The sequence below is a fragment of the Notamacropus eugenii genome, chromosome 1 (assembly GCF_028372415.1).
Source record: "Notamacropus eugenii isolate mMacEug1 chromosome 1, mMacEug1.pri_v2, whole genome shotgun sequence".
NCBI classification, from domain to species: Eukaryota; Metazoa; Chordata; class Mammalia; order Diprotodontia; family Macropodidae; genus Notamacropus; species Notamacropus eugenii.
In genome coordinates, this window is record NC_092872.1 from 395,473,303 (window position 1) to 395,496,801 (window position 23,499).

The 23,499-nt window shown below is 37.9% G+C and overlaps 1 long non-coding RNA gene across 1 annotated transcript in view; it reads left to right on the forward strand.

Moving 5' to 3' along the window:
• LOC140518609 (uncharacterized) overlaps positions 1 to 21,964 on the forward strand; it is a 321,838-nt gene extending 299,874 nt beyond the window's left edge. The window contains exon 4 of the long non-coding RNA XR_011971964.1: positions 20,976 to 21,964. This is a non-coding gene — a long non-coding RNA (uncharacterized lncRNA). The remainder of the gene's footprint in view (positions 1 to 20,975) is intronic.
• Positions 21,965 to 23,499: the final 1,535 nt, after the last annotated feature.

Below are 23,499 nucleotides of genomic sequence, written 5' to 3' on the forward strand. Positions count from 1 at the left end.
GAAATAGGGTAGAGATAGGGAATTGATTCATGATTTCATGAATATAGGGAATTCTCATATGAGGAAACTGACTCTACCAATGCAAGTCAGTATGGTTTCTTTACAACATATTCTTGGAGAGTTACTCAGAACATTAATTGGTTTAACAATTTAAAGGTTACAGCACCAGTAAGTATCAGTCAGAGGACCAATTTAAACTTATGTCTTCCTGGTTTCAAATCCAAATCTTTATCTATTATATAACACTGATTCCAAGGCTCTTTTCAACTTTTAATCTATCACATCATCACTGGCAGCGATCGTATAACTAGAATATATGAGATTCAGACCCAAATCCCTCCTGTCTCTTGTTCAGAATTTTTTCCACCATGCAAGCTCTGTAATCAAATCCGCCTGAGACTTATAGATTGTCAATTATTTATAGGAGACATTTAGTCTAAGGAAAAACTTGAAACCTGTTCTATTGAATCAAATGCTTAAAAATCAAACAAATAAGAACATTATATTTTAAAACTAACTACATATCTGAGCATGGAATTTCTCCATTGTCTTTCCTTTCTAACAAAAGGTATTTACCTTTCCTTTCTGTGCCATGAGATTGAAAATTTTGTCATGTTTTAAAAGACATGTACAAAATTATTTAATCATTTTCTTTTGTCTTTTGATCTCCATAAATTATGAAGGATTAAAATACTTTCAAATACAGATTTCTCATTGTCCCCCTACTCAATAAACTCCAATCCTAATTACTGAATCTAGGATCAAATACAAAATCTCCTATTTGTTATTCAAAGCCCTTTATAACCTAGCTCTGTCCTTGCCAACACCTGACTCATCTTCTTCCATCTTACTCTACATTATGTACTCTTTGGATGAGGGACATTAGGCTACTAGCTGTTCTGCCAATAAGACACTCCATCTCTCAGCTCTGGGAACTTTCTTTGGCTCTCCCCCTTGCCTGGAATGGTTTCACTTTTCATCTCTATCTACTGACTAACCTGGTATCCTTCAAGTCCCAACTAAAATTCCTTCTATCACAAGAAACTTTCACAACCATTCTTAATTATAGTGCTAATCGTTTCACTAATTTTTCTGTTTTGCAAAATACTCTAATATTCATAAAATGCTATTTATATTTGCATGCAATCAATATATTACTGCTTAAAATGAATCAATAAGTGCATATTTTAAATGATCAGTTTTAAGTTCTAATTCAATACATATAGCCTACATAAACAAACGCTTTCTGGAGTTTCATCAATAATTTTTTAAGATCATAAAGGTTTCCTGAGAACAAAAAGTTTGAGAACTGCTGTTCTAGTTCATTGTGTACCTAGAAAAGAAAGAAAATTCTTCTGAGCTAACAATACAACTCAAATAGTTAAATAAAGGCAAAGTTAGCTGAACTTTTGTGTCCTCATTTGGACCTGTTTTTGCTTTTCAGGAGCTAATATTGACAAGTTTATGGCAAGAGTTGTTTATAAAAGATTTCAAACTTCAGTGGACACCTTTATTTCCTTTTTGTTTAGATGAACCTTGGTGGTTGGAAAAGGTTAGCTTCATGGAAGCTAGGGGAATTGTCTGTTAGAAATTGATACCTTGCATTATTTCAGTGTTAGTAGTTTGCTGTTTGTTTCTGAATCATGAAAAAAGTTAGGAAAAAAAAAAACCCTCCCAAACCTGATCCCAACTACGACCTTCTTTATCAGAGGTTTGAAAACATAGGTTATAGCTGTTTGTTGTTAAGCCCTTAGAGATCTGTATTTCAAAGTCTTTTAGTCTTTTAAAATCTACTTAGGTTGTAAGAGGAAAACAATGATTCAATAATCTTATATTTGCCCTTTTTAAACTCTCTCATCTTCAAAAATATAGTACAGATTAATCAATTCCAAGTCACAGAAAGGGAAGAAAATATATACAGGATACAGAGGCATTACAGTATTTCCTTTTTAACTTTTCCTTCCTAAGAAAATTTCAGTGGAGAAAAGACATTTACTTGTTACATATTCTACCTTCTCCTGCCTGCCCCACCATACTTGACCAGATTTTAAAAAATGTATATCTATTTATATACATATATGTATATATGCACATGTACACATACACACATATAATATATATGTATGTATATATACATATACATGATTGATTTTGGCAAAATGTGAATTATTAACTTCACAAAAATTTATTAATCCTTTCCTGAAAAAAATCCAGATATTTTAATATTATAATATTACCACACTAATGAAACATGAACTATACTTTATGAAACATTGAGAATGTTGAATTTTTTTGACATATAGTTGACTTAATTAGATTTGAAGCTATTGTCTTTATCCCTTAAGTTGTTGATATTTATAATGTGTCTGAAAATTTGAGAAAATTATTAGTGTTGTCTTTTATCCCCCAAAACATTATGTAGTTATGCCCACAAAATGTCAGATATTTAGGACAGTCTCTTAGCATATTAGGAGAATCCTCTGTTGGGTATCTATGTGAGAAATATGGACAGGAATTGCACATAATAAGGCATGAATGGATTCTAAATGTATGGTATATTTATTTATTCAAAAGACTCCTATAACAAATATTCTGCAACTGTTACTTTCCCAACCCTGAATCACATAGGCCAGTTGGATCCTCATTGGTAGCTTCTGTATCTTTTTCTCCAACCACTGAGATATTGGACTGATTTTTCTATTGCTGTGACACACAACTAGTCCCCATAATTGTATTCCCTTTCTCCATGATGTTTATTAATTAGTATCAGTTAGTTAACCAGACTTAATTAGCTTTTAGTTATGGGTGTTCACTAAGGTATTATTATAAGAACAATAGATATAAAAAAATCCCCCCAAAAGTCTGTGACACACTATCCCACCAGTACATGAAGAATTCAGGGGAAAGTGGGCTAATCTTAGTGTGCACATGTCAAAGAGGATAACTCACAAGTCCTCCACATTGTTCAGGATGTTCCCATTGACAATGATATAGCGTTTCTGTTTGACTATTTGTAGAATCCTTGAATCTTCCTTTCCTCCATGCCTAGAGTCAGGAAGACCTGAGTTCCAACTTGAACTCAGATACTTCCTGGCTATGTGACCCTGGACAAGTCGCTTAAATCTGTTTACCTCAATTTCCTCATTTGTAAAATGAGCTAGAGAAGAAAATGTCAATCCACTCTTTTCTAAGAAAACCATAAGTGGAGTCATGAAGAGTCAGACAGGAAGAAAAATGATTGAACAACACTAACAATGCCAATTCCTGTTTTCCTGGTGATTCTTTGTGGAAGCAAAGTCTTTATTTAGATCCTTTCAAATTCACAAAGTCTTCTGGGGTCCAAAGTGCAGAGAGGAGACAGAGATTCCTAGACTCCTTCCCACTCCCTGCCCCCAAGCAATTCCCTCCCATGAACTTAGCTGCAACTATTCACTCTTCTAAACTGATACATGATTGGATGCCCAAATTCAGAAATGACTTACTGTTGCATAGAATCCTTACAGTTCATGACTACTTTTTCTTATTCCTTACCAGTACGCTTCCTATGAAATATTACTCCTTTTCATTCAATGGATTCCAAAGATGTCTTTTCCCTGGTCTATTCATTCTGTAAAGATCTGTATATAGGTCTTTTTCATATGTAGTTCATATCTGATTCAATTGAGAAAACTATGTCCTTTGTAATTATTGATATAGTAATATAAAATACTTCTGTTTTCTTTTCACTGCTTCTGGGTATATGAAGAGAGAACCGGAAAGATATATGTGTCTGTATGAATATGTATATATGTGTGTGTTGGTATGTGTATAGGTGTGTCGATATGTGTGTATGTGCAAAATTAAGCATAAACTGCACACAGAGTAGACATAATATAATTTTGGATGGGAGACCATAAGTAACCAGTGAGAATGAAGCTAGAAAACTCTATCTGTAGGTGTGGTACTTCAGCTGAACTTTGAGGAAAGCAGAGGGAATTCCTTACAAATCAGGGAAGACCCTGTACCCATGTAAAACTGTACCTGAGTGGGAGATGGATTATCATGTATAAGTAAGAAAAAGCAGACATTTCTAAACAGAAAAAATAGAGTGTGTTTGAAGGAGATTGATATGAAATAACCCTGGAAATGCTCCGAAGAGAAATCACATTGTAATGACTTTATAAGTTAAGCAAAGAATAAGTCATTCAGTAAGCACATATTTTGATTCAAGTATTTAAATACCTCTTAGTGATGTTTTCAGAAATGAGTTTTTGCTATGGCATGAAAAAAGAACCAGAGACTATCTTTTGGTACTCTCTGTTTCTCTGTCTGTCTCCATCTGTCTCTGTCTCTCTCTCTTTCTTTGTCTCTCTGTCTGTCTCCCTCCTTCCTTCCTTCCCATTTTTCCTCCTTCCCTCCTGCCCTCCTTTCTTCTGCCCTTGCCTTCCTCTTTCCTTTCACTCTTCTCTTGTCTTCCCTTCCTATAGTCACTTATTATTAAATTTCTTTATTTCTTTTTTCTTATCTTATTTCCCTTGCTAGCATTTTTAGTACTACATAAAATAGTAGTATTGTTAGAAACAAACTTGACTCACCAAAAATGTATTGAGTAAAATTTATTAAAATGAAATTCAGAGGAATTGAATGCCTTGGCCAAGATGAACTCCATGCTTCTTCTGAAAGGCAGAATGAGAAGGCTAGATATGGAAGTGAAGCCCTTTTTATCAAGTTCATGCAGGATAGATTCTCCCATGAGATAATGCATTGGTCCATTCTCTTTAGAGTCACCATCTTCTACAGTCCTATTAACAAATGTGGTTGGATTCTCCTTTTGATAAGCCTTCCTTCAAACTAGTCAGGTCTGGGCATTAGTTTCTGATCTTTTTCACCTGACTTTACTAGGTGACAGGTCAACTTTCTTTTTAGGAAGTTTTTACCTTGGGGAAATGAAACTTTCTTTGTTTCCTACAAAATCCTCCCTTTTCTCTTTATTAAAATTTTTGTTTCCACACCTAAATCTAATCAATAACTCCACCCTTTCTTTCCCCTATAAATTCTTCCCTTCCCCTTTATATGAAAATGGGAAGGGAGCAAAATTGACTGACGCATTGACAAATTACAAGGGGTCAGTCCCCCTGTTATAAGTGCAGATACAGAGATTCAAAGGAAAAAGTAAATTTATGAATTGTTCATTTAGAAGTTCTATCTCATACAGCAGTCTGGGGAGGAGTATGATGCAGTTTTCTGGTCTGGATGCTCGTTCAAGCCCTCTTCCGCACAGCATCTTAGCATCTTCTTCCCTTTATCCTCTTGTAGAAATCCAGATGTCTATCCTCCTACAAAACTGACCTTAATACAATCTTAGATTACCATTCCTAAGTTTCATACACTTATCACTCTTACAAAATCAAAATTGGAACTTTAGCCAATAGTCATGTTTAAAACTTCACACTAGAATCCAGCACTTACATTTTACATTAGTTCACTATTCCTTTCCCACATCAGGAGCATGAGATTTCATTAAGGAGCCAATAATAGGCTCCAGTACTTACATAAATACAATAAATAATCCTCTTAACACAGTATGTATCATTTTATAAAACAATTTCAACTTCTGGTCATATGATAGTTCTTTTAAAGAATTTACAATATAGACCACAAACCATTTTTCTTTTAACATTAACCAACTAAGAAAAAATAATAACTATGTATGCTAACCTCATAGGTCCTCAATCTAATGGTTTCCATGCTATTACTAAGCCTTAAAGGACCCTAACGTATTGTGGTTGGCCTAAAATCCTAAGCCCTAAATAGCTTAATTTTAGACTTAACCTCAGATGTTCCCCTACCAATAATCTATTATTTAATAGATCTGGTATTATGTTTACAAAACTTCTGATTTTAGGAATTTTCCATCAAGAGTAGGGACATTTCAGGGGAACAACATCTCCCTAACTTCATGTCAATTCCAGGTAGGAGCAGATTGCCAACTGGCATTTAGCCAGGCTCAAAGTCTGCCAGGTGTCAGTGGGGAAATTGAGTGAGGAAAATCCTATCTCAGCCCAGGTTGAACAGTCACTCTCCCAACTTTCCCATGAGATCACCTTTTTGCAGTTTATACCAGCATCTCACAAGCTTACTGGTATCATGGATCAGTGGCTCAGACAGCCTCTCTTGCTATCCACACCTGGAGTTACACTCAGAAGAACAGTCCGTTAATCATTCCATAAAATCTTAAAATAGCAAGCTCCAATAATCAGTTTTAGATATGGCTACAATTTCACATTGGCCAAGGAATATCTTTTGAAGCAAGTCTTAAGTGGCTTACATGCCTTTCTATACGTGGTCCAGTTCCTGATTAATAACAATCACAAGTTATTGCTCTAATAGATTTACATCTGTTTCCCAAACTACTCTATTCTTTTCTAACCCTGCTCAATCTAAAAGAATGAGCTACCCATATGAGTTCAATCACTAATTTCAACTTATGTTCATGAAATGAATTCAGAGTTTTAGTCCCATTTGTCTAAAACACCATGGAAGACCTCACCTTGAAAACTCCTTGGTTTTCCCCACCTGCACTGGCTCACCTGAGAACCAATCTATCATTTATGCCCAAATTTCTGTTCTATTTTGCACTCTTAATCCTATCAATCCAAATCTCCTGACTACTGGCCACTCCTTGCTTTCAACAAGAGAAAATTGTTAACATCTCTCCTCTGAGCATCTCTGGTTCAGATTAGATCTTAAGAAGTTCTTCTGTAATGACTGGACTTCAAAAGGAAAGGGGGATGAGGCCAAGGGCTTTTTGTCTTAACATTATCACAGAGCTTCCTGGGGCTATAAAATTCCTGGTCTCCTTTATCTTGTCCCTTATCTTCCAACCCCTCCCCCAATAAAACATGAAGTTATTGTAACTAATTAGCTTCCAAATATAAATTTGGTATGAAGACCTTTCACACATCATACAAAAGATGTTTTACAAAACATTTCTCCATACAACAAATATTTTCCTCTTTTAAAAACACTTTATAATTTATCACAGGGGCAGTTAGGTGGTGCAGTGGATAGAACACCAGTGCAGGAGTCAGGAGGACCTGAGTTCACATCTCACCTCAGTCACTGGACACTCACTAGCTGTGTGACCTTGGGCAAGTCACTTAACCCCAATTGCCTCATCCTGGGTCATCTCCAGTCATCCTGATGAATATCTGGTCGCTGGATTCAGATGGCTGTGGAGGAGAAGTGAGACTGGTGACCTGCACAGCCCTTCCTCACTCAAAATAAAGTCAAGTGCAAGTCACGTCCTTATTTCTCTGGTGGCATGATCTTCCTTGGCAACAAAGGACGAACGAACACACACACACACACACAATTTATCACAAAGCCCACATGAACCTAATTGAGAAAAACAAACACAAGATCCAAAACCAAGGCCTTTTCACATTTGCCTATAAGTTTCCTTTTACAAACATAGCAAAGCAATTTTAGTTAAAACTTCCTTCTTAATAGCAGAAATAAACTTTTCAATATATTTAATACATCCTTAGATGGAACAGGCTTGATCCTCACACCCATAAGCGTATATGTTTATATTTAAGAATTCTCATTTTTTTAAGAGGAATTCTACAACACAGATCACTCCTCTTAATAAGGGTTAAGTTTCTCTACTTTTTCCTTATTTCCTTCTTTAAGCCTTTTTAACATAAGTTCACATTCATCCTCTGAGGGAGAGGAGTGGTCATGTGTCCTTTCAATCATCATTTCAACCCTTCCTGGTCCTGCAACTTGAACTCCCATACTGGGTCCCATTGGAGTGTTTTTAGTTAATGATTTTTCTATCAGTCTGTACCAAGCCTCTGATACAAGGGATAATATAGCATCCTACTACAGTTAAAACCCCTCCTGCTACAATTAGGGAAGTGATAGTTGATACTACAATCCCCTTCCTTTTTCCAAACCAGGACTCCATCCACTCAGTAATAGGGTTGTCAGTGCCAGAATCTGATAATGTAGTTAGTCCTTGCAGAGCCCGGGTGACAGACACATCAGGAGCAATATTATTAGGGATAAATGTACAACAGGTTCCCTTTCCTATCATTTTACAAACTCTTCTTTTTTCTGCTAGTGTCATATGTAATACTATTTGATTTTCCCAAGCCATTCTGCTGGTGGCATCTAACTGCCCTGCCAGCCCTTTTACTGCTTCCCTAGTATAATTTATAAATCTTTCTTGTTTAAGATATATATAATTTATCCAATCTACATTTTTATTTATGGTTACCCATCAGAATAGAAATGACTCAAAGCCTGATGCTACTTGATTTTAGGCCTTAAATTCATCAGGTACTCCATGGGGCACACCTATGCTATTTATGTAGACCCCAGTATCAAAGGATCCCTATGGCCTTGCAACCTCTCTTTTCTTTCTAGGAGGATCAGTCCTAGACTGATGACCAACCTTAATGATGGTTCCAAGAACGCCAGTGTGAATGGTATAGCCAATTGTACCAGAGTACAAGTTCCTCCCCACCTTTGGGTAGCATTGGTCTGAGGGCCTTCTTTTCAGAGAGCCACCAAAGGTTGGCCTGAGGAATGATCAGCTGAAAAAAAATTGCCTATATTATATCCTTGGGTGACAATCCAGGCTTTAGCACATGGTATGTTGCCAGGAACCTAGGAATTCTCTGTGTCCCTTGTGAGGCATGCAGAGTAATTCCCTGACCCTAATGAGGAAGTAATGGGGGTGATAGGGGTTTCCTTATCTCTCCTGCTAGCCTCAGGAAACAAGTGGGACCAAGCACTATAATTTTCTCTGGATGTGCTACTTAGGAAAAACTATACTATACATTTAAACTTTTCCTCATTCCTATCCATTCCAAAGGGAAAGGTATGACCTAGGTTGTGGGTCTGCCTGAGGCACAGATGTAACAATTACTTTTATTCAAGCTTTTGACTGTGTTTTTCAATCATTCAACCCAGGTGTTCATGTCTCCATACCCAGTCTCTATCTCTATCGTTTGTCTTAGGTCAGTAAGTTCAAATGTCTTAATCACCACATCTGGAGTCTTACATGAGCTTTCATCCTCTCCTACAGGGGATGTAGTTAATTTCCTATTATCTTCCCAAGTCTTCTCAACCTCAAAACTGATATTTATCCTCCCCATGGGATCTAATCCACCTCCTTGGGACCAATGCCCAAATCCATAAACCCCTATCATGCTGTCATCTGTGTTAACAAAAGTTAAGTTATTAGGACTGCACTTATCTTTTTGACAATCTGGTCCTGGATCTGGTCCTGTGGTGAAAACTATTTTGCTAGTAAGTCCCTTGACATCATGATTCTGAGCAGTGCTAGATTGCCAGGAAGAAGTCATGAACCACATGTCATTCCAAGAGAGACATGGGCTCCTCTTTTTGTCCCTTTCCTGTTGATATTTCAGTTCTAGGTGTATATACTGGTCATAGTTCTTATTCTGTTTTTGGTAATATAGGTCTTAGGGGCAAACCACTACCTGGCAAGTATCAAACTGAGCTACTTGTACTATCAAATTCTGCTTGAGTATGATCTGATGTATTGGATATCCATCCCATTCACTGGTCTGAGTTCCTATTACAAAGCTTACAAACAGGAATAATGAACTGGGTAGCTGCCATCCTGGAAGCCATGTTAGAGCTGAGTCACTAAGAATCACTCACTCTTGTGCAGTGGCACCCGATTTTGGTGGAAAGCACCAGAAAATGGTTCAAGAAACTTAGAGATGGACGGTTCTTATCCAATCAACAGAAACTAAGACAATTCTAAATAACAATACAGGGAAAGAGGTTGTGTTATTAATCTGTCACTCTTCCTTCCGAAGGGTAAAATTTTAAAGTCTCAGAATCTTGTTGTACTATTCTCCAGTTCCATTCCATTTTCTTGTTGTTGGGTTTCTCTGGCTCAGGGACAGGACCCTTTACCTTAGTATAATGTGTCCAACCTCGCTCTGCAATTCTTATGGCAGTCTCAGTGGTCAACAGGAATTGGAATGGTCCATCCCAACCAAGCTATAGCTTCTCTCCTTTCCAGGACTTTATCAGCATCCAGTGGCCTGCTTTGAAAGAATGTACCATGAACTCAAGGGGTGGAGTCTAGCCTAAGACTGCCTTTGATCAGAGTTCTGAAATCGAGGTAAACACTGCCAGTATGTATCTTCTCAAGAATTTGCCCTTGGTCTGGAAGTTTGGAATCTCTCCTTCCCTTCCAGGGTAAGGCATTCCATACAATATTTCAAAAGGTGATAACCCTATATCTCTCCTTGGAGCAGTTCTAATTCTAAGGAGAGCCAATAGCAAACATTTGGTCCAGGGTAACTGTTTCAATTCCTAGTTTAACAATCTGTTGTTTTAGGGTTTGATTCATTCATTCTACTCTCCCTGAGGAAGGCAGATGCCAAGGGGTATGAAATTCCCACTTTATTTCTAAACATTCCATAATGTTTTGTAGTATCCTAGCAGTGTAATGGGTCCCATTATCTGAATCAATCCTTTCGACCAATCCAAAACCAGGAATAATTTGTTCAAGTAGAATTTTCCTAACCCCAGCTGCCATGACTGTACTTAGAAGATAAACATCCACCCACCCTGTTAAATAATCTACCATTATCAACAGATACTTAAACCTTTCTATTTTTGGCATTTCAGTAAAGTATACCTGAATGCTCTGAAAGGGTCTCAGGGAGATTTCCCTTGCCACTTTTATTTGTTTTCTTAGTACTTTGTTGTTGACTTTCTGACAAATCAGGCATCTTTCTGTAATCTGCTTTGCTATGGTATAAGTGCTGACACACCCAAACTGCTTAAGAATTGTATCACACAAGGCCTGAACCCTGCAGTGGCTGCCCTTATGTAAGACCGACATTAACTCTCTTGCAATTCTCTTGTTGATCATTTTTCTCCCTTCAGGGAGTATCCACCATCCTCTCTTACCTTCCATAGCTCCTAATTCTAACAATTCTTTTTCCTTCTGGCTAAAGACAGGGTTCATTTTGGGGAGATCAATCTGTGGTATTAGGGCCAACATGAGAGTCTTGCTCCCTTGCCCCAGCTTCCATTGCTGCCTCATCTGCAAGTCTATTTCCTCTGGCCTCTAATGAATTCCCTCTCTGCTGTCTCCTGACATGAACTACTGCTGTTTCTAGTGGTAGTAATAAATTTCCCAGTACTTGTCTAATTAATTCACCATGAGCCAAGTTCTTTCATTTACTACTTATAAGACCCTGTTCTTCCCAAATTTTTCCAAAGGTATGTACAATTCCATAGGCATTCTTTTCCACTCAATTTCTTTAGGACCTGATTTAAGGCATATAGTTCAACCATTTGTGCTGACCAACCCTTTGATAGGGATCCAGCTTCTTGTACTGACCAAACCTTCCCACTTACAAATGCAAAGCCATTTCTCCTTCCCTCAACTACCCGTGAGGATGCATCTATGAATAACTGCTCCCCCGTTTAAAAGAAACATCTCTCAGATCTAGCCTGATTTTAGTCTGGAAATCTATTACATTCAGACAACTATGTTCAGGTTCTCTGTGATCTGATTCCACTCCCAGAAGGAAGGTGGCAGGGTTAATACAATTTTCAGTACTCAAAATCAAATCCTCCTTTTCTAACAACAGAGATTCATACCTTAGTATTCTTGAATCAGTCAGCCAGTGGCCTGCTCTTTGGTTTGGGATAGTCCTTATTTAGTGTGGGGTGCTCACTACCAGTGCTTCCCCAAAGGTTAATTTTCTGTTTTCCTCTACCAATAGTGCAGTTGTAGTTATTGCATGTATGCTCTCTGGCCACCCTCTCTCAACAGGATCGAGTATCCTGGACAAAAAGGCAATTGGTTGTCTTCGTCCGGCCCCTAACTGGATTAAAACCCCCAGAACAATCCCTTTATCCACAGTAAAGAATAAGTGGAAAGGTGTATCCAAAGTAGGAAGAGCTAATACTGGAGCAGCAACTAGAGCATGTTTAATTTGTTGGAACCTTTCCCTTTCCTCCTCTAACCACTCGAGCTGCTCAGGTTCCTCTTCTAACAGCTTCTTATATAAATCCTTGTTAGTTGTGCATACGACTCAATCCATAATCTACAATATCCTGTCAGACCTAAGAATTTCCTCAATTCCCTTTTCTTCTAGGGGGTGTATAGGGGGGGTGGGTATCTCAACTATGGCCTTGTCCTTGATCTTTCTAATTTCTTTACTTATTAAGTGACCTAAGTACTTCACTTCTCTTCCCACAAACTAATTTTTTTGGTGATACTCTCAATTCATTTTCTCCCAAAAAGTTTAAGATTCACTGAGGCTTATGAAACATCTTCTTCCTTTTTTCCTGAAAGAAGTAAGTCATCTATGTATTGTAACAGATTTAGGCCTCCAGGGAATTTGAATTTTTCCAAAAGACCTTCTAAAATTTGTCCAAAAATATTTGGGGCCTCAGTGAATCCCTGGGGTAAAACCGTCCACCTGTATTACTGTTTTAGGCCTGTTCATAGATTTTCCCAGGTAAAAGCAAAACAAATTCCTACTGCCCTTGGCTAGTGGGCAAGCCCAAAAGGCATCTTTTAAATCAATGGCTGTGAACCAACAATGTCCTAGGGGTATTTGGCTAAGGATGGTATACCGATTAGGAACCACTGGATGATGAACTGACACAAGTTGGTTTACCTTCCTTAAATCTATTTCAGACTAAGAGCACTGAAGTGTTAAAAGGGGACATGCAGGGCTCCAAAAGTGCCTCCTCCAATAACTGATCAATGACAGGTTGTAACCCCTTCCTTCCTTCCATTGGAATGGGGTACTGTCTAATATAGGCCACCTCCTGGGGGTCCTTTAACTTAACCTCTATTGGCTCAACCTTCATACCCCCATGATTCCCTTCTTTTACCCAAACTTCTGGTTTAATTCTCTGATATGTCTCAGTATTTAACATATGCAGTTGGACAGCCAATTGTTCACATACTACTTTTATTTCTAGATTCAATTTAAGGATTAAATCCCTCCCTAATAAACTAACTCCAGCTTCTGGGATAAATAAGAATCTAACAGTCATTTGTCTATCGTCACACTGGTTTATGGTTTCCTCAAAAAAAAATTACATGACCTATATAGAATTGTATGCCATCTTGGGGAGGGAGGGGGATGCTGGGGAGGTAGATAGGGGGGATAAAAAAACCTAAGTTTTATAGTAGTGATTGTAGAACACTAAAAATAAATAAAAATTAATGTATAAAAAAAATTACATGAAAATTCTTTCCTTTCACCCCAGAGATTTTGAGAGTCTCCTCACTGAGTGTAATCCCATTAGGCTTGAAAGTCAGTGAGGATCTCTCAGTCCCAGGGTCCACCAGGAACAGGATATGCTCTCTGAAAGTTCTAATCTCTGCATTTGCTAGGGGTTCCTGGTCAGGCTTAAAGAGAAAGAACCCCTGAATTTCCTAGTCTTCATCTTCCTCAAAGGTCATGAGGGATGCCACGCCCTTCTCCTTTTTCCCTTCTAGGCATTCTTTCCTGAAATGTCCCGATTTTCTACATTTGAAGCATATATCTTCTCCTGGTCACCCTTTCCCTGGGTTCTTGTTAGCCTTTTCTTTCCTCCCTCATTGGTGTCTCTGTCCAGATCTTGGTTCCTTCTGAGTTCCCTCTGACCTTATCACTTCCTGAACAATCTGAACCATGATCCTGGTCTTCTGTTTTTGCTTCTCATCTTCCCTCCTGACAGACCTTTTGGGCCTCTTACAATAACTCCTCTAAAGGCTTAGTACTCCATTGCTCCAGTTTTTGAAGTTTCTTATTTATATCTGGCCAGGAATTGGTCACATCCCTTAAACATCCCTTCTGCAAAGGGATCTTGGGGATCTAATCTGGAATATTTCCTAAAACTTTCTCTCATCCTTTCTAAAAATTCTGACCTTTCTTTTGATGAATCTCAAATATTCTCTTCAAATTCTGAGATTTTGGGAGAGGCTCTTTTATATTAACTATTATCAATTCCCTAAGATCTTGCATATTTGCTCCATGGGCTTGGTTATTGTGATCCCAGCCTGGGTCTGCATTAGGATACCTGACCTCCACTGGGATTACTCCTGCAGCTGGAGGGTGTCTTCTCTCCTATTCTAGCATTGCTGCTCTCCTTATCATACTTTTCTCTTCCCCTGTGAATAAAATACTAAGAATTGACATTAATTCACCCCATGTGTAAGTATTCGGTCCTAAGAATTGATCTAGCTGTTCAGACAGTCCCACCCGATCCTCTATCAATGACTTCATTTCCCTTTTAAAAGCCCTTACTTCAGTGATACTTAAGGGGACATTTACAAATCCAATTCCTCCTGCTGGCCCTTCCATGGGAACTTCTCTCAAAGGAAACATAGAAACCTGAGAGGAGACAATGCTATTCAGACTTTTTCTGTCCTGCTCCCATCTATAGATTTAACGGGCAGGTTCTGAGTATCCTGCTCACATTGCTCCAATTATTTTCTTAATCTAGAATATAGCCTTTCCTCTACGTCCCTAGAAGGTAGGTTAACAGCAGATTCAGCAGGAGGGGAAAGGGAGGGAGCAAGAAGCAGGGAAGGTGGTGGGTTAGGCAGGGGTATATTGTATGGAGTGGTGGGGAAGGTAAGGCAAGTAGGGGATCCCATTTAGAAGAGGAAGTTTTCTGCTTTTCTTTATCCCCTCCCTTCCTTTTTGTTTGGTTTAGGAAAATGCCTATTGCAGTGCCCCAGCAAACAGCATAGTCCTTTTCTTTTTCTGTCACTTTCTCTTTACTGTTTACATATAAATTTAATAACTGGCAGATCCAATCCTTATCTGATCCAAATTTTGACCAGAATACTGACGTTGTCAGGATAGGTCCTTTAGTCCACTCCTGATAACAATATTGTATCATCTTTTTCTTAACCTTTACCTTAGTTCTGGGAGCATCCTCCCAATATAATAGCATCTTCCCTAAGGGGCTCTCTGGAGGTAGGTTTTCCTGGAGGTTAAGCTTAGAATTCCTCCCTCCCATTGCTCTAATTCCCGGGACTTTGTCCAAGTTAAACTTCTGGACAAAGATTTAACTTGACCGACATAGAGAACACAGCACCAAACTTTACTTGGTCAGTAAAAACTGACCCAGAGTAGAAATTTACATGCTATTCTTACCTCTGATAGTGGTCAGCTGTTAAAGGTCCTCCTATCTCAATTCCTCTGAACCTCCTACATGTGGTTCGAAGTCAGTGCTTGAACTGGAATAGATAAAACTTAGAGGGATTGTAAAAAAGTCTTTTTACAGGCGTGCTCATCCCCACAAATTTTATCCCTTCTTCCAAGTCGATGGCCCATATTGGGCGCCAGAATTGTTAGTGATAAACTTGACTCACCAAAAAGGTATCAAGTAAAATTTATTAAAATTAAGTTCAGAGGAATTGAATGCCTTGGTCAAGCTGAACTCCAAGCTTCTTCTGAAAGGCAGAGTGAGAGGGTGAGCTATGGAAGTGAAGCCCTTATCCTCCCATCAGAAAATGGATTGGTCCATTCTCTTCAGGGTCACAATCTTCTACAATCCTACTAACAAATGCAGTTAGACTCTCCTTTCTGACAAACCTTCCCTCAAACTAGTCAGGTCTGGGCTTAGTTTTTGATCTTCACCTGACTCTGCTAGGCCACAGGTCAACTTTCACTTTAGGAAGTTTTTACCTTGTGGAAATAAAACTTCCTTTGTTTTCTACAGTATCAATAGTGGTCATCCTAAATTTATGCCTCTTTTATTGGAAAGGAATTTAGTGTCTCTTCATTACAGATAATGCTTTCTCATGCCATTAAATATAATAAGATACTGCTTACCATACTACAGAAAGATCTTTCTTATCAACATTTTTTTTTTAACAAATGGTCATTACAATATGTCCAAGTTTTCTTTGCTACTTCTCCTCTTAATTCATTTCTGTCCCCTTAGTTTTTCTATCTCAAGGTCTACCTAATGTGTATTAGCACACTCGTGATTATTAAGTGATTTATAATTTTATGCAAATGGATAATCTTTTTATCATTATAGGACAGAGCTTATTCACACTTATTCATTCTGCTTGATCTTTATCTATGACTCCTACAGTGATTATACTCAATGAATTAGGTACTTTCTTCTTGTTTTTTTATACATACATACACACACACACACACATTTCTATGTGGAGGACATAAGGGTAACATTTGGGGTCTCCATAGGTTTAACCTCATCCTCACTACTTGATCAGTCCTTCTGATTTTTCATGGATGTATTTATGCTATGGCTCATGCCCATGTCATAACTGATAATATATTAGAAACTGAAAGCTTTATGTACCATTGATCTTTGAGAGAACTGAAATTTTTCTTCTATTTAGCATGTGGTGCTTCATGACATCATCATATTGCATCATGGGAAAATATTTCCACTAAATAGATAGCTTTTGTAACAGGGAATCATTTAGGATCTTTTAAAGTGCTGCAAAATGTCTGAAACATAATGTAGTCCTATCTCTTCTTCCTCAGTACTATGGTCAGTTTGTTGCCCATCTATCATGTCAAATGGCATCTCATCATCTTGGTAGGAAACATTTTTTATCCCCTTCCCTCAGTTTCCCCAGACATGTTCTGACTTTTAACACATGCCCCACAGCCATCATTGAGAGGAACAATAACTTAGAGAGAATGGTGCCACCTTCCTCCTCAACACCAATATCTGAGCCACTGATTCTCATGGGGAAAGTCCAGCCAGCCTAACTGAAGGAGTAAAGCACACACTCCCAGAGAGTGAAATGAAATAAAATGTGCCAGTCACATCAAACCACCACTACCTTGACAACAATTTCCCATTAAGAACCCAGTGAAAATAGGCCAGTAACCTGAACGAAAGAGACTTGGGAATAAGAGACTTGGCCTTACTTCCACCCTTGCCCCTGCGGTCATCGTTGAGGAAGAAATCACTGTGGAGGAGGGGACCATTTTTCTTGTTACAACTGTACAAACTGCTGACTAACTGCACCTAAAGAGCATGTAATCCTAAGAGTTGTGGGGGTTGTAAAATCCCCTCACAATACAACTAGGACTGCTTCAAGTTCAATCTCATAGCCATTTTCCAGGTGAGTAATATTCCTTTTTAAATAGAAACCTAGCAAATGATTCTGGATGTGGTATAGTTGTCACTAGCAGAAGTTTAACAATAAAACAAAATAATAGCAACAACAAAAGTTCTTTTTTTAAAAAAAATTATTTATTTTGAGTTTTTAACATTCATTTCCACAAAATTTTGAGTTCCAAATTATCTCCCCATCTCTCCCATCCCTCCACCCCGAAGTGCCAAGCATTCTAATTACCCCTACCACCAATCTGCCCTCCCTTCTAACATCCCTCCCTTTCCTTATCCCATTTTCTCTTTTGTCCTGTAGGGCAAGATAAATTTCTATACCTCATTATCTGTATTTCTTGTTTCACAGCTGTATGCAAGAGCAATACTTAACAGTTGTTCCTAAAACTTTGAGTGCCAACTTCTCTTCCTTCCTCCCTCCCCACACATCCCCACTGGGAAGGCAAGCAATTCAACATAGGCTATATATGTATAGTTTTGCAAATGACTTCCATAATAGTCATGTTATGTAAGACTAACCATATTTCCCTCCATCCTATCCTGCCCCCTATTTCTTCTATTCTCTCTTTTGACTTTGTCCCTGCCCAAGAGTGTTGACTTCTAATTGCTCCCTCCTCCCATTGCCCTCACTTCCATCATCTCCCCCACCGGGCTTATCCCCTTCTCTCCCACTTTCCTGTATTGTATGATAGGTTTTCATACCAAAATGAGTGTGCATTTTATTCCTTCCTTGAGTCAAACTTGATGAGAGTAAGCTTCACATTTTCCCTCTCATGTCCCCCCTTTTTCCCTCCGTTGGAAAGTGTTTTTTTCTTGTCTCTTTTATGAGAGATAATTTGCCCCATTCCTTTTCTCCCTTTCTCCTCCCAATGTATTTCTCTCTCACCCCTTAATTTCATTTTTTTAGATATGATCTCTTCCTATTCTACTCACTCTGTGCTCTCTCTCTCTATGTGTGTGTGTGTGTGTGTGTGTGTGTGTATAATCTCTCCAGCTCCCCAGATACTGAAAAAAGTTTCAAGAGTTACAAATATTGTCTTTCCATGTAGGAATGTAAACAGTTCAACTTTAGAAAGTCCCTTATGATTTCTCTTTCCTGTTTAACTTTTCCTGGTTCTCTTCATTCTTGTGTTTGAAAGTCAGATTTTCTTTTCAGCTGTGGTCTTTTCATCAAGAATGCTTGAAAGTCCTCTATTTCATTGAAAAACCATTTTTTCCCCTGAAGTATTATAATCAGTTTTGCTAGATAGGTGATTCTTGGTTTTAGTCCTAGTTCCTTTGACTTCTGGAATATCATATTCCATGCTCTTTGATCCCTTAATGTAGAAGCTGCCAGATCTGAAATTGTTTCTTTCTGGCTGCTTGCAATATTTTCTCCTTGACCTGGAAACTCTGGAATTTGGCTACAATGTTCCTAGGAGTTTCCCTTTTTGGATCTCTTTCAGGAGATGATCAATGGATTCTTTCAATATTTATTTCGCCCTCTGGTTCTAGAATATCAGGACAGTTTTCCTTGATAATTTCGTGAAAGATGATATCTAGGCTCTTTTTTTGATAATGGCTTTCAGATAGTCCCATAATTTTTAAATTGTCTCTCCTGGATCTCTTTTCCAGGTTAATTGCTTTTCCAATGAGATATATCACATTATCTTCCATTTTTTCATTCTTTTGGTTTTGTTTTGTGATTTCTTGGTTTCTCATAAAGTCATTAGCCTCCATCTGTTCCATTCTAATTTTGAAAGAACTATTTTCCTCAGTGATCTTTTGAACCGCCTTTTCCATTTGGATAATTATGCTTTTTAAAGCATTCTTCTCCTCATTGGCTTTTTGCACCTCTTTTTCCAATTGAGTTAGCCTATTTTTCAAGGTGTTATTTTCTTCAGAATTTTTTTGGGTCTCCTTTAGCAAGTTGTTGATTCACTTTTCATGATTCTCTTGCATCTCTCTCATTTCTCTTCCCAATTTTTCCTCCACATCTCTCACTTGATTTTCAGAATCCTTTCTGAGCTCTTCCATGGCCTGAGCCCAATGAATATTTATTTTGAATGTTTGGGATACAGAAGCCTTGACTTTTATGTCTTTCTGTGATGGTAAGCACTGTTCTTCCTCATCCAAAAGGATGAGAGAAGATATCTGTTCACCAAAAAAGTAACGTTCTATAGTCTTATTTTTTTCCCCTTTTTTGGGCATTTTCCCAACCAATTACTTGACTTTTGGGTTCTTTGTCAAAAGTAGAGTATAGTCTGGGGATCTGTAAGATCTAAATTCCTCCAAGGTGGCGCATTCAAGAGTGTACACTGGTCTGGGAGCAACCAGAAAGTTTTGTGCCCAGAATCTGTGAGTGATAGAGTTTCCTCTTCACAACCACCTGGCCTCCAGTTCCACCAAGCCATCACCAGGGGCTAAGATTCAGATCAGCTGTTCAGTTTCCCCAGGGACTTGACTATCCAACAATGAATACAAGCTGCTGTGGGAGCTGCTGCTGCTTGATGGGGCCTCTGCTGTCACCTAAGACCTGAGCTATGGGAAGACCTGCTCCCTCCTTGGCCATATGAAAAAACCATCTTACTGACCTTTGATGCTTATGGATTGAGGGATCTGCAAATAGCTGCTGCTGCCACTGAGGATTCCACCCCAGAGGCCTTCTCTAGTCCTCCTTCCCGAGCCATGCTCCCAGCTAAGGGTAGGCTGGGCTCCTCTTCACATCTGGTGCAACAGACCTTTTCCATTGGCCTTTCAGGTCACCCTGGGCTGGAAATCTCCTCCACTCTGTTGTTCTGTGGCTTCTGCTGCTCTAGAATTTGTTGAGTGTCTTTCTTTACAAGCATTTTATGAGCTGTGGGGGAAGAGCTAGTGTATGTGCATCTTTCTGCTTCACCATCTTGGGCTTTGTTGACTTTATTTTGAGTGAAGGAGGACTGTGCAAGGTCACCAGCCTCACTTTCTTCTCCTGAGCCATGTGGGTCCAGTAACCAGATATTGATCAGAATGATTAGAGATGGTTCAGGATACAATGGGAGACCTGGGGCTTTTTAGGCTAAGGCATTTTCAGGTAGTCACTTAGAGGGAGGTTACTCCCATTCAGTGAATAGAACTCTTTAAGAAGTAGTTGTGTAATAGCCCTTTTAATGAGCAAGAGAAAAACAAAAAGTCAATGAAGCTGGGAGGCAAAGAGAAAGTGTTGCTATTGATAATCACTTTAAGGAAACTATTAAGAGGAGTGTGGGCAAGGAGCTATTATTGTCCAATCTATAGGCTTCAGAGTGCACTGGGTTTAAGGTTTGGGGAAAAAGAAAGAAAAAGGAAGAAAGGAAGGAAGGAAGGAAGGAAGGAAGGAAGGAAGGAAGGAAGGAAGGAAGGAAGGAAGGAAGGAAGGAAGGAAGAAAGAAAGAAAGGAGGAAAAGAGGAAAGGAGGAAAGGAGAGAAGGAAGGAAGGAGCAAAGAAAGAAAGAGGAAAGAAAAAGGAAAAAAGATATATTAGCATGTGCTCTGACACTATACTGTGAGGATCGCTGAAGTATTACATCTTACTTGTAACTAAACCTACTTACTTACTACTGCCTATTTACTGTAACAAAACCTTACTTGTAACTAAACTTGTAACTAAAATCTTTGAAAGTCTGTAGTGGTTTAAAATGTGACCATCTTGAGAGCTTTGGATGTGATACTTTTGCATTTGTATCATATGCCTCAGTGCAGTGCTTTATAGTAGGCACTTAATAAGTGCTTTTCTGAAATATTTATAACAACTGTTTTTGAGGTGTCCAAGAATTTGAACTGAGGGTTTGCCCATCAACTGGGGTATGGCTGAACAAGCTGTGGTATATGAATGTAATGGAATATTATTTTTCTTTAAGAAATAATGAACAAGTGGGCTTCAGAAAAACCTGGAAAGACATGCAAAAACTGATACTGAGTGAAGTGAGCAGAACCAGGAAAACACCGTGCACAGTAACAGCAACAGTGCAATGAGCAACTTTGATGGACTTAACGCTTCTCACCATATAAGGGATCTAAGACAATCCCAAAAGACTTGGAAAATGCTGTTTCCACCCAGAGAAAGAAATATGGAGCCACTGTAGATCAAAGTATACTATTCTTTTCTCTTTTTATTTTGTTTCTTCTTTTTCATGGTTTTGCCCTTTGGTTTTAATTCTTCTTTAAAATATGACTAACAAGGAAATATTTTTAATATGATAGTACATGTATAGCCTACATCAGATTGTATGCTGTCCTAGGAAGGAGGCAGTAGAGGGAGGGGGAGAAAATTTAGAACTCCAATTCTTATAGAAGTGAATGTTTAAAACTAAAAACAACACATATAATTTTAAAAGAAAAGTTCTTCAGGATATCCATACAGTGGCCCAAAAAAGTCCTTTTTTGATCATTCTTTCATTCCTTTTTTTCCCCCACAATGGCAATGGTCAGGGCATTCCCTGAGGAGGACCTTTACTATTATGGGGCTTAATATGTCTCATTATTTATTATTGTCATCACCACGACTCCCCATCCCATTTTAGCATGTTTAACGTAGATGATCAAACTTTTCTTTTAGATCTCATGCCTCCCTTAAAAGATCAATTCTCTGTCTATGAAGAAAGGTAAAACCTATTAGTTTTATTCAGGACTTCAATGAACTACTTGTGCTTTGTTTATATCAGAATTACTATACATAGATTAATGATGATAATTTCAAAACCCAATAATTTATGCATTTATATTTTGTCCCTGTCATGTCTTTAATTTTTGCAATTAATTGTTTTAATAATGGAAATGCTAATTGCACTATTTATCAGAATTGCTTGCTGTGAAATTGTAGAAAAAAAATAAAGACCTCAGATAAAAAGTAGAGTGACTAATCAATGCTGTCATTCTGAAAAGTATTTTGCTAAAATGACCTAATAACTTTATTTAATTTACTTAATCATGGGATACAAAGTATCTATTATTAAAGGAGATAGATTTGGAATTAGTATAAAATTTGCATGTGTGGGTTTATAATAAGTTTTGAATTCTAAGATTTAGTAAACAATTCAAAAGATTTAGAATAGGAAATTATTGGACTTTAGATTGCACTTATTCCTGTCCCCTCATTTAAAAGATCAAATCTGAGGCCCAGGGAGTTAAAAAACTTTCCTGAAGTTAAGCAGGCAGTAGCTAGTTTCTCAGAACTTCTATGGAATCCAGATCCTTTGATTCTAATATTTATGTATAAATAGGCCATCCTCTTAGATATATGATATTAATATATTCTATATTATGTAGTGTATACATAATTTATTAACAGAGTTAGGCATAATTTCAGATGTGTGCTTCTGCACTAATTTCATTTGATGGAAGGAACATGGCCTCATAGAATTAAAATGGTTTTCCCATGGTATGCAACAAAGTTGAAAGTAGCAGAGACAGGCTTTGAACTCAGATCCTCTGAGTCCAAATCCAGTATTCTGTCCACATTGACTTTAGGATATGTGTATGTGCACACATGCCTATATACATATACTTATATTACATATGTGTGATTTGTGTAATATATAAACACATGTATAATCACACATCACATACACATATATATGTATTGCGCATACACATATAACATAGCATACACATACCACAATATATCATATGTATGGTGTTGCAATATAATTCATTATACATATATATGCATTATACAAATAATGCATATGCCTTATATTTTGCATATATAACATATTCAATATATTTTACATATAAGATATATAACACAGAAGCACATATATGTATAAACAGAATTTTCTATTATAAATTCATTATGTGCTGAAACTCGACCTGTCGTTTCTTTGATGTAGTAGAATTACAATAAACCTTCTCCCTCGTTGAAGGCAGATAGGTACTTGTTCTGCCATGTACAATATGAGAAACTTGCCATTGGTATCTCCCTCATTAAACTGGAGAAAAGGAACTGTTTTCTTTGCACTAGACTTTGTTTTAAGTGAGGGAGGACTGTGTAACGTCACCAGCACTTGGTTAAGTGATTTTTTTTTTTTCAGGACCACAAAGTCAATGTTTGCAGCTGTATGGATTCCCCACTTTCCTCATATAGGTTAAGCTAGTTCTTTTTTCTAAAAGCCAAAGAAGCTATGCCTATCTTGTTTGGTCCAAGGTTGTAAGATTCAAAGAGCCCATCTATCCATGTAATTTTCTGGTGGCTTTAGCCCATGTTACCATGGCTTTTTAAACATCTAAATGCATAGAAAAGTTTACCTACATGGAGTCAATTCTCTTCTGACTTGACCGAAGGATTACCTACATCATGGAGGATGCCCACAGGGAGTCACATAGCATTTGTAAAATACATCTATGACCATGCCACTCTCTTACTAAGGAAGGTCTTATAGTTCC